Source organism: Strongylocentrotus purpuratus, unplaced genomic scaffold (genome assembly GCF_000002235.5).
Source record: "Strongylocentrotus purpuratus isolate Spur 01 unplaced genomic scaffold, Spur_5.0 spur5_contig_867, whole genome shotgun sequence".
NCBI classification, from domain to species: domain Eukaryota; kingdom Metazoa; phylum Echinodermata; class Echinoidea; order Camarodonta; family Strongylocentrotidae; genus Strongylocentrotus; species Strongylocentrotus purpuratus.
The window spans coordinates 2,480,106-2,492,277 of NW_022145576.1; the positions used below are offsets into that span (position 1 = coordinate 2,480,106).

At 40.1% G+C, this 12,172-nt stretch overlaps 1 protein-coding gene and 1 long non-coding RNA gene across 4 annotated transcripts in view; one reads left to right on the forward strand and one right to left on the reverse strand.

Annotated features, from left to right (window-relative positions):
- Positions 1-12,172, reverse strand: part of LOC115918374 (kinase suppressor of Ras 2-like) — a 58,953-nt gene that overhangs the window by 36,973 nt on the left and 9,808 nt on the right. The window lies entirely within an intron of this gene.
- On the forward strand, positions 4,801-6,249 carry LOC115920250. Its single transcript, XR_004062275.1, has 2 exons — positions 4,801-5,405; positions 6,167-6,249. It is a non-coding gene; the product is annotated as an uncharacterized LOC115920250 (long non-coding RNA).

Genomic DNA, 12,172 nt, shown 5'->3' on the forward strand with positions numbered 1-12,172 from the left:
CATCCAGTGCTGCATGATGATGTCACCGGATCAAGGGTACCTAAGAGCTAGGGGGCTCCTTGCTGAGAGGTTTGGTGACACTCACAAGATTGAAGAAGCCTGGTTGAGGAGAGTTACGGACGGCCCAGCTGTACTAAACAACTGCAAGCAGCTGCGGGATTTTGCTGATGAGCTGCAGACCTGTACAGAGACCCTCAAGGCAATGGGTGTGCTCCAGGAATTGAGTACCCAGAGAGAATTAGTGAAGCTGATCGAAAGATTGCCCTACCAGTTGAGGAGTCGGTGGCTTGGCCAAGTGAAGAGAATCCGTGATACCGGAAGGTCACCTGTAATCTTTGATGTTGTTCGATTTGTGAACGATGCTGCTGAAGAGATCAATGATCCCGTCTACGGAGCTCTAGTTCAGGGAGGATGGAAAGAAGGACGCAGTTTCAAGGCCAAAGACAAGGATAAGGTTTCGATTCCAAACCGATACCACTCTTCCAAAGGAAACTTCTCAGCATCGCTCAGTCCTCAGAAGTGTGCTCTCTGCCATGCTGATCATGGATTGTTTGGTTGTCAGCGGTTCAAGGATATGAATCCTGAGCAACGTTTCCACTTTGCTCGTGAACAGAGACTCTGCTTCAATTGTCTACAGCCAGGGCATATGTCCTTTAAGTGCACCTTGAACAGGACCTGTTCAGTGAAGGGTTGCAAACAGAAGCACACAAAGTTTCTGCATACCGGGAAGCAGATGATGTTTAGCCGTGGAGATAGGAATTCTTCTTCCAAGAAAGCAGAGAGAGATAGTGGTCAATCCAACTCTATGACCCAGACTGATGACAGAGCTTCCGGCAGTGAAGCTTCCTCTTCGCATGCAAGCAGTAATGCCACGGGGGCCGGAAGGTATAGAGTTGCTCTTCCTATAGTACCAGTGAAGGTACGAGCAGCTGATGGCGATACAGTTGTAGAGACATTTGCACTTCTCGATTCAGGATCGACAAATTCATTTTGCCTTAAGGAGTTGGTGGATGAGCTGCAGGTTAAAGGCAAGAGTAAGATCCTGTCTGTCTCTACCTTGGAGAAAAGGAATAGCCGGTTAAGATGTGAAGCAGTAAACATCAAAGTCATGGGACTTGCCACACAATCTGAGCTTGACGTGGAGGTTCACACACGTCCCAGTTTGAATATCAGCATAGCTAATATGGCAGAAGAGGCAGATCTAGCTAAGACTCCACATTTACAAGGTCTTAATCTTCCAGTCGTCAGTAGAAGCCAGGTCACATTGCTGATAGGGCAAGATGTTCCTGAGGCGTTGATGCCCCTTGAGGTAAAAGCAGGTAGACCTGGAGAGATCTATGCTGTAAGGACAGTTCTAGGATGGACATTGAATGGACCCCTAGGAGACAGAGAAGGTCGAGATAATATCCAAGTCTCAACAAGCTTTATCTCAGACGATAGTAATGCTGGTTTGGAGGAACAGGTGAAGAAATTCTGGAAGCTAGAAGGAATGGAATACCTGTATGATGATAATAGAGGAATGTCAGTAAATGACAAGAAGGTATCTGAGTTCTGGAAGAAAGAGATTAGCATGGACAACGGTCACTATCAACTGCCTATTCCCTTTAGAGAAGAGAACCCAAATTTGCCTGAGAATCGCTACATGGCAGAACAGCGATTAGAGTCACTGAGGAGAAAACTCAGCAAGGATGATTACCTTATGGGTAAATACAAGGAAGGGATGTCCAGCCTTTTGGAGAAAGGATATGCTGAGGAAGTATGTGTAGACAACACAACTGAAGTCCAGATTCAGGACAGACAAGAGAAATGGTATCTTCCTCACCATCCTGTTATCAATCCCAAGAAACCAGGAAAGGTACGCATAGTCTTCGACTGTGCAGCTAAGTGTAAAGGAGTAGCTCTCAATGATGCTGTATTGCAGGGTCCTGATCTTACCAACAAACTGACAGGAGTACTCCTTAGATTCAGAAAGGACCGTATCGCATTAACAGCTGACATAGAGGCGATGTTTCATCAAGTCAGAGTACCGTCATTTGAGAGAGATGTGCTGCGATTCCTGTGGTGGCCGTCGGGAGATTTGTCAAAACAGTGTCAGGTTTATCGCATGTGTGTACACCTTTTCGGTGGGACATGGAGTCCCAGTGCTTGCAGTTTTGCCCTTCGTCAGACTGCGGTTGATAATCAGCAGGATTACGAGGCTGACACGGTAAAGACTGTTCGCGAAAACTTCTACGTTGACGATTGCCTTGTGTCAACAGATAGTGAAGAAAGGGCCATTAAATTGGCAGCACAACTCAGGGAACTACTCAGAAAAGGGGGATTCAGGCTAACGAAATGGTTGAGTAACAGTCCCACCGTGCTACACTCAATACCTGTTGAGGAAAGAGCCAAGGAGTTGACTGGAGTCGACTTGAATCATGATGCCCTCCCAGTTGATCGAGCTCTAGGTATCAGCTGGAATGTTGAGGCAGATAGTCTCGGGTTCAAGATTTCACCGAAGGACAAGCCTCTCACGAGACGGGGATTGCTGAGTGTTGTTTCATCGATGTATGATCCGTTAGGATTTGCAAGCCCATTCGTCGTAAGAGGGAAGTTGATCTTGCAAGAACTGTGTCGAAAGGGACTTGCATGGGATGATCCTATTCCTGAAGTCTACAAGCAGAAGTGGATGGTGTGGCTCAGTGAACTACCAGAGATAGAACAGTTTGCAGTGAACAGATGCATTAGACCCCATGGATTCCCTGAAGTGGTGGAGTATGAATTGCACCATTTTTCTGATGCTTCTGAAGTAGCATATGGGGCAGCATCATATCTAGTATTGAAAGCTGAAAATGGTCAGGTGCACAGTGAGCTGTTGATGTCAAAGTCTCGCCTTTCACCAATCAAGAAAATGACGATTCCACGTCTAGAGCTGTCTGCAGCAGCAATCAGTGTAAGATTGGACGCCTTTCTAAGACAAGAACTGAATGTGCTAGTGGGAAGTTCTCATTTCTGGACAGATAGCACAATCGTCATACGATACATAACAAATGAGGAAAGGCGGTTCCGGACTTTCGTGGCTAATAGAGTTGCAGCAATCAGAACTAAATCCAGCCCAGAACAGTGGCATTATGTGGATTCAAAATCCAATCCAGCAGACGACGTGTCTAGAGGGCTGACTGCTGAGGAGCTGAAAACCAACCAGCGATGGGTGCACGGTCCTAAATTCTTGCTGCAAGGAAAGGAGAACTGGCCTACTGATCCATTTATAGTGGGAGAGCTTTCAGATACTGATCCAGAAATCAAGTTGCCCAAGGAAGATACAAGTTCATTCAGCACAGAAACGGGTAATGAGAAAGCCTTAGACAGGATGATTAACCACTATTCATCGTGGTTTAAGCTCAAGAGGGCTGTATGCTGGATGCGGAGATTCATTAAGTGGCTGAGAACCAAGAGAGAGTCACAGTTGAAAGTTGACACAGAGGTGACCTCTAAGAGGATCACGTATGAAGAGATGAAGTATGCAGAGCAGAAAATTCTCCAGTATGAACAATCTTGCTTCTTTAGAGAGGAAATGGATGCACTAACTGGTGCAGATGGTGTAAAGAAAGCCAGCAGTTTATACAAGTTAGACCCTAAGATAGAAGGTGGTCTGATTCGAGTTGGAGGAAGGTTGAGTAGGTCAAAGAATAGCGTGCTTGTGAGACCAATCTCCAAATTGTGTTTGGTTTTGGAAGCCGACGTTTAAACTACTTTGGAGAGATTTCTGAATTTGAGAGATAGGAAATTATCAAATATATTGATGTAGGATTGTGATAAAAGGAATACCAATTTGATTCTTTTTATTGTGCCTTATCATTTTTGGAAAGGGAATGTGGAGTCGCACAACGACAAGATGATTCATTTGAGCGGGTTCACTAGCATAGTAATTCGACGAAAATTGATCTACAGAAGTTTATTTAAACAACTGAATGGAACTGAGAGATATTCCAGCCACGTTTGACAAGAAACTGATTAACTCTAAAGACTGAAAATTGAAAGGACTCAAAGACTCATGGACTGACAGTCATATTCAGCTTATTTATTGTCATAAATGTCACTTTCAATGCTAAATTTTCATTTTTCTTGTAAAATTCAATATTTAAATGCCTTTATCCCACAGGAACAGTATAGGTGTTAATGCATGCTGGTGCATGTTAGCTTTGTTTATAATCTGGACAAATTATATATGCAAGGTTTAGCAGATAAATTTTCTGGAGAATTCTGGTTAATATCTAGTGTTGACTTATTTGTCAAAGTTTGAATACCTTTGTTGGAAATACAGTGTAGCAGAATGCCAAATTGTTAAAAAAAAATTAGCAATAAGAAAAAATAGGTGTTTACATGTTTGCTAATTTCAGTCTGTTAAGACCGAACACAGAAAATGTCAAGGGGTTGTAGCAAGGATGATTTCATTATTTTTTCATATAGCATGTTTTGGAATACATTGCATTAGTAATTTGGTATACAGAACATGTATGTTGAGTTTGTAAAGGCTTCCAGTGGTAAAGAAGATGTGTTAATACATAGCAGATGGAAGGACAATGACTCAATTTATTGCTAGAGGAATGGCATAAGGTCATAAAGGACAATTACATGTATGTTCAAAGTTTGATTGAAACAAAGTGAAATGGTTATTGGAGACGTTAAGAGTGATCTACCAATAAGTATATTCAAGTTTGTCACAAGGAAGTAAACAAACTTAATTTGTGGTTGACCAAGTTTAATGCCAACAAATGCATATTTGTTTTTTACCACACCGGTATAGAAAGAGTTAAAGATATGTTTAATTCAGGTATTGCTACCAACTGTTATTGGCAGTGGTTTAGCTAGATTAACAATGATGTGTTTTGGTTTAACTGCAAATTTGCATAATTTGCATAATTTGCATGATTTGCATAAATTTGCATAATGGTTGAATATTGGTTTAAAACAATATACATGTACAAGTATCTACATGTGGTTGTTGTTGTGATGCTATAATTCTTAAAATTAAGATTATAGGTTAAATGTTATTTCAGGTAAATTTGTATAGAAAATTTAGAACAATTTCTTGCAAATTGACAACTTTGTTGTTTAGTTAAAGGGATCTTGTCACTTTTTTGATGAAGTTGAGTTAAGTAAATGTAATACAGTGCACGTAGTGAATGTTAGTTTAAATGTTCAGTAAAGCTTCACATTTAGGGGGCCGGGATGTCGTGTGTAGAAAGCCCTTTTGGTTAGATTTAGGCAAGACTGTGACGTCACTAGCGATAATTAAGAAGCTAGTATTGATTTGGCCGCTTGGAGGCGCTGTTAGGCGTGCTGCTAATTTCCATGTTTCGGAAAGGTTATGTTAACCGGAGATGCCATTGATATTTGTCTAATTTCGATACAAGCCCAATGATGTGAGTAAACTATGCATGTTATCTTGAAGTTAAAGTCTTAATGTATCTTTCTAGCCTATTGGCTTTATAAATTATGAGATTTAAGTGACATTTGTGATGCCTTATAAATGAAAGGCCGAGAGTACACGTGTATGTGAAAGTGCACGTGTATGTGAAAGTGCACGGGTTTGTGTGCATGTATTATGTAATGTACTTGTCAGTACGTGTAATGTACTTTGATAATGAATCAGGCGTATGTGGGCATTTACGTTTAGGTATTGTTTAGCTATCAAAGTAAAGATGAACGATATGAAATTATAAGAGGCATATTATGGAGTTTGTAGCTCAGCTGGATTATAATGAGTGTGCATGCTCTCTACAAAAGAGAGACAAAATTACTATCATGCAGCACTAGAAACATTGGTGCAGTGCATGATTTGATTTGTTATGTCAAGGTTGTGATTATGAAGGTATAGGCCTGTAGACTTCTACATTAATCACAATCTATTCAGTTCATATACGATGAAGGAATTTAATGGTTTATTTAATTGTAACAAGTGTGGAAAGACCCACAGAGTATTATAGACCAAATTGTATGACAATTTATCTTGGTTTAAGCAAATAACAATAGGAATTAATACAAACAAGTGAACTAGGGTTGCAGTATTGTATTTCACTGAGGTGAAGTTTATTACATCTAAAAGGGTATCATTTCATGATAAATGAGTTATAATGGCGACATATGACTAAACAAATGTTTATATGTTTACATTAAATTGCAGATTGAACCTGCATTGTTTGCACGGTATCTTCATGGTTTGTCAAGTTCTGTCGTCGATGGTGTCGAGGTGTTTTGGAAGTCACAATGTCTTTTACCTTATTCCATCGGATCCATCCCTCTGTTTTTTCGCTTAACCCTCCCCCTCCTCTATCTCTCTCTCTCTCCAATGATTTCTTAGTTCTTACCCCCTCTCCCCTCACTTTCTATTTCTCTCACTCTTTTCCTATCTCCATCTCCTTCTCCTCTCATATATTGTATCATATCTAATTTTCCTTCTCTCTCTCTCTGTCTCTCCCTCTCTCTCTCTCTCTCCTTCATTTCTCTGTTCTTCGATTATAACATATCCCGAATCTATCTCATTGTCCGCAAATCCTTCTTTCTGATCCATTCTGCTTTCATCTTTTATTCCAACCTATTTCCCATTTCTTGGTTCTTCTCCCATCCATCATCTATTCCTTTGTTCCACTTTTCAGAATCAACCACTCATCAGAATCCACTCCACATCCTACAAAACCATTCCTAACAAATTCTTCCTCCAAGATGACCCCCCCCCCCCCCCCCCCCAGCCCTCAAAAGGCGTGTCTGCACTATCTCGAGATTGCCAAATATCCAGCTATTTGAACTATCGTTATATAGTTCAAATAGCTGGATATTTGGCAATCTCGAGATAGTGAAGACGGGCCTAAAGTCCAACTTTGAGAAGGTGCTATAATAAACTAGGCTGTGGTATTAGGACGACAATTGATGGAAGAAAAAAGATATACAAGTAAGGCTTTAGAATCGAGGTGTCAATGGATGGAAGAGATATATTTTCAAGTCCAATGTAGGCTATGGTATTAGGGGCGTCGTCGAGTGATGGGCGCTTTGAAACAAAAGCCATAAAGGGCATGGTATCCAGGTCAAAGGGGGTCGGAGGACGTTACCCTCTCACTGAACGGGATGAGTCACAGGGTGCTTGCATACCCTTCGCCACCCTCTCTTCTTCACATCTAGAATGTGGTTACAGACCCTGTAGCCGATATCCAGTATCAAAATGACTTTTAACTAAGCTTGGTTTTGAGCTTTCTCTCTCTCTCTCTCCCTCTCTCTCGCTCTCTTTCTCTCTTTTATACTCTGATTAGAAGGTGTAAAATTCACTCAGAGGAAAATCATGGTTCTTACTTATTGCAATGAGATCTTTATTTGTAGTTTCCCAGAACTCTTTTATAGCTTTCCAGAGCCGATCTAACCTTTAACTAGGTACACAAATATTTTTTTCCAATGATACATAGGTCTATAGATTTCAGTTGAGATGATTCCAAACATGGGAACTACTAATACCATGTCTTGCTAAAAATTATTCAATTTTAGGCTAAAAATCGGTAGTCCAGCAAAAGTAAAGAACTTATCAAATTAATACCTAATCGAACAATGTACGTCGGGTACAATACAGTGGTTTTGAAAAGTCGCAAATGGATCTGTAAATTGCTAAACCCACATGTAGCATGGTCATGCGATTCAATTTCATACATCATACTAGTACACTCTCTATAACAAACAACCCCAATGGCGTCTGAACCTCAAGACTAGACAGTGACTTTGATATATTGTCTTATTTTCATTTTATGGACAGAGGCACCACTAAATGAGAGTGTCCCATGTCACGCGAAGAATAAAACATATGCTAGAGTATAATGTATGGATGGCCTCCAGGTCAACTTGCCAGAGCTGACTGACCTGGGACGAGTAGCTTTGTATACATTTCATATCATTCATTTTCAGGCCAATCTAATAGAATATTCAGAATCTGAATTTCATGGTTCATACTTGCTGCTATTATTTATGCAGGCAGTCCTATTTACTCATATGAACTTGTCTTTCGATGGGTTGATTTTCATTATTTCTTTTGTTTGCAGCTTTTTCTCAGAATATTCATTGTTCATACATGCTGCCATTTATGCAGATAGCCTATTTACTCATGTGAACTTGTCTTTCGATGGGTTGATTTTCATTATTTCTTTTGTTTGCAGCTTTTTCTCAGAATATTCATTGTTCATACGTTCTGCCATAATGCAGGCAGTTCTATTTACTCATATGAACTTGTCTTTCAATGGGTTGATTTTCATTATTTTTTTTGTTTGCAGCTTTTTCTCAATTCTTATCTCAAAAGGGTTAGTCTCAGGGTTTTGCTAATCTCAAATGTTTAACAGATACAATTTACATATGTTTTATTACATGCTTTTACTAAGAATGCTAAGGAATAACCTGAAAATAAAGGCATATTTTAGCTTTAATCAACTTTTAGATTCTTTTCATAAATTAAATCAAATTCCATCCTAATAACTCTACTGCTCAAGTTCAGTTCATATTTATAGTTAGCTACAGAGCCAAAAGTGCCAAATCTCTGAGCTAAAATATAGCCTACAAGCTATATCATCAGCTCATTATTGATGTGGATTTTTCTTCCATCAATTTTTTAAGAGAAAAGGGACTTTTGTGAAGCAACACATTTTATTGAAAGGTGAACAAAATATTCCAAAGTGCGTTCACCCAGCATTTCTTTGATACACAACTACATCCTCGCTACTATTATGGGTAAGTTAGTTCTATACCGATAGCACAGAATTTGAATTGTGTGAAAATGTGCTCTAATCAGTTCTTTACAGGAGACTTTCATTGTTTTTCTTTTGCCATTCTGCCCCAGATCACTAATCAAGAAAACAATGACAACAGAGAAAAGGTCACGAGCTCCTCCTAGGCCTTGGCAATGACAGTCCCACAGGGTTTTCATAGAAATGTACCATTCACACTGTTGGTGGCATTCAATAATTAAAATGTGCATCTTGTGAATGGGGTTCAATCTACATTTTGCAACATGGGCAATTCTACAGGGTTTTCATAGAGATAATTATACAGTTCACACTGCAATTTGTGATCCGTGTCATACTTAAGAGCATTCTATAATTAAAATGTGCATCTCGTGAATGGGGTTCAATCTACATTTTGCAACATGGGCAATTCTACAGGGTTTTCATAGAGATAATTATACAGTTCACACTGCAATTTGTGATCCGTGTCATACTTAAGAGCATTCTATAATTAAAATGTGCATCTCGTGAATGGGGTTCAATCTACATTTTGCAACATGGGCAATTCTACAGGGTGTTCATAGAGATAATTATACAGTTCACACTGCAATTTGTGATCCGTGTCATATTTAAGAGCATTCTATGATTAAAATGTGCATCGTGTGAATGGAGTAAAATCAAACTTTGGCAACATAGATGATTCCAGAGGGTTCTAATACAGATGTACCGTTCACACAGGAATTTGTGATCTTCGTTGTGTGAGAAACCTGAAGTTAAAGATAAACTTGAGTTCTGGTAATGCGATTGCATTGTGAAAGAAAAGGTGTGGAATGGATCAGAAAAGTTGATCATATAGCATGTAAGTAATGGTGTGTAATGCAAGGTTCTGGAGTCATCAAAATCATCATAAATTTGGCAGTCTTTGTAAAGTAACAATCACATACACAGAAAGATGTATATGGGACAACACACATGGTGTCGGGGCTAGTACTACCCCGATTTCCTTATCTTTCTATGCTCATTACTCAGCCAGTATACATTTTCTTCCAAAATTGTTTGGCACATGACATTTATTTGTAATCTTGAACATTCAGTGTAAGTTTCGTTAGATTCTGTGAGAATTCTTTTTCTTTTTTTTCCAGAACTCAAGTTTATCTTTAAACTGCATATTGTGTAAATGCATGTGCAATCAAACTTGGCAACATAGGCAAATCCACAGGGTTTTTAATATCACAGATGCCCAGTTCATACTATGGCCTGCAAGGGTCCTACTAGCAAAACAATCTTGTACACAAGATGTATCGGGTTCAAAATGGAGTTTGTACTACTGACCTTGGCCAAGACATTCATCCTCTATAACCAAAGTCTTTGGAAAGGACATGAAGCTGAGGATCTACCAGATGCTTTTCTCCAAGAACATCATCTATATGGACCCAAAAGGATGTTGTCTCTGGCTAAAAGGACATGCCCTTCTGGCTCCAAACAGATGATATTGACCTGCTTCCTTTCTTTAGCGGTCTAGTAAATTAATTGAATATTAGCATCAAAATGCATTCTCATTGGATAGACCCTCTCTATGCCCTCCATTCGTAACTTGCACCCTGCAGTGGATAGAGGTCCGTGATCACTGCAAGAGTGCAGTCTAATCTCCCGAGGCCTGTCTGGACTTCCTTATCATGGCGGTACAGTCCCTATTGAGAGAAGCCCTGTTCCGATCCGTTCTTCCTGAACCTGCAGAACCGCTGATCCCGTGAAACTCTGGGCAACTCTCGTGGGTCATTCTCACCCCAAGTTGACATGTTTAGCTTCATAAATGGGGCTTCTTTTTTACTAGGCTAAGAGAGAATTATGCATGTTCTGAGTTTTGGCTTGATAACTTTTAGTTCATGGCCCTACAAAAATCACAAAGAGTTTGAACTTAGCAGTTACCTGGGTACCATTGACCAACTAAAATCATGGAAGGCAACCTAGAAGTCTGCCTTTATTGTAAGGCTGATACTACATAACAAATCTCGAGTGAATTTTATAAAAAAATACTGTAAATGAAAGCATAACATGAAGTCTGGCAAACCTAAGCCATTGTCTAGTTCGGACCAGATGGCAACCATAATAACAAGTTTAGCAGTCCTAAAACCAGATCCTTAAAAGGAAAGAGCGAATAATTTATGCGCATTCTTCCAACCATTCTTATTGCATTACCATATGGTCTTTCATGACTTAAAGTTTAATTTTCATAAATTGAAGGCAAATAAAATTTGCTCGTCAAACATACTTATATTTGTCAAAGAGGGGATGTAGGCCTACATAAAAGAGGTCTTCTAAATTTAATGAAATCCTGAAAATGAGAAGAGTAAGTTCTGATACCAAATATTCATGAAGAGACCTACAAAATGTATCAAAATATAATATTTGCTCCATTTAATAGCATAGAAAATTTCTGGACCATCAATCTTGCTTTGACCTCATCTTAAATTAAAGAATCAAATAAAAGCATTAATCAACAGACAAATCAGGGCAATCTCCACACGTATAACAGACCCAGATTAATCACGATTACATCTCAGCTCCCATTGAAATATACTTAGGGTGACTGGGAGTTTAAACGTATTAAGGCACATCAGATATGATGCGAACATTTGCATCTGGGGTCCATAATATTCACCATACACACGTATGTACACATGGGTCCGGGCACGAAGATGATGCTGAGAGCCGAGTGCTTTTTTGCATGTATGTCCAGCACACACAGGAGAGAGAGAGAGGGGGGGGGGGGGGGGGGTGAGATGAAGAGAATACGATGAAGAGAATCGAATGGCGTGCCTGGTGAAATCTCCCTGGGTTCATGGAAAGGTCAGGGAACGTATTGCATGCAGAGCGGTGCGCCACTGACTGCCTGGAGCTCTGCCTGCGTAATGCACGGGAACCCCACATACAGGCTACGATGTTTATGATGATCAGAGGATGGTGGGGGGAAGGGAGAGATGGAAAAAGGGAGGAAAAAAGAGAGAAAGAGATGGAGAAAGGGAAGACAAAAAAGATGGAGAAAGAGATGGAGAGATGGAGAAAGAGATGGAGAAAAGAGAGGAAGAAAGTGAGGTAGAGACATCAGTTGGTGGTGACACAAAGGGAGTGAGAAGAAAGAGAGAGAGAGGGGGAAAAGAAGCTGACAAAACAGTGGGAATGGTGAAACAGAGGAGTAAGCAAAAGGGTGGAAGGAAAGAGACGTAGAGGGAACGAGAATGAGGGGGACAAAGAGAGAGCAAGACAATGGGATAAGGAGAAATACAGGAAGGTAGAGAGAAGGGGAAGCAAGAGAAAGAGGAGGAAATACAAAGGGATGCAGAGAGGGATGCAGAGAGGCACAATGAGAGAGAGAAAGAGAGAGGGAGAGAGAGAAAGAGAGAGGGAGAGAGAGAGGGAGAGAGAGAGGGAGAGAGAGA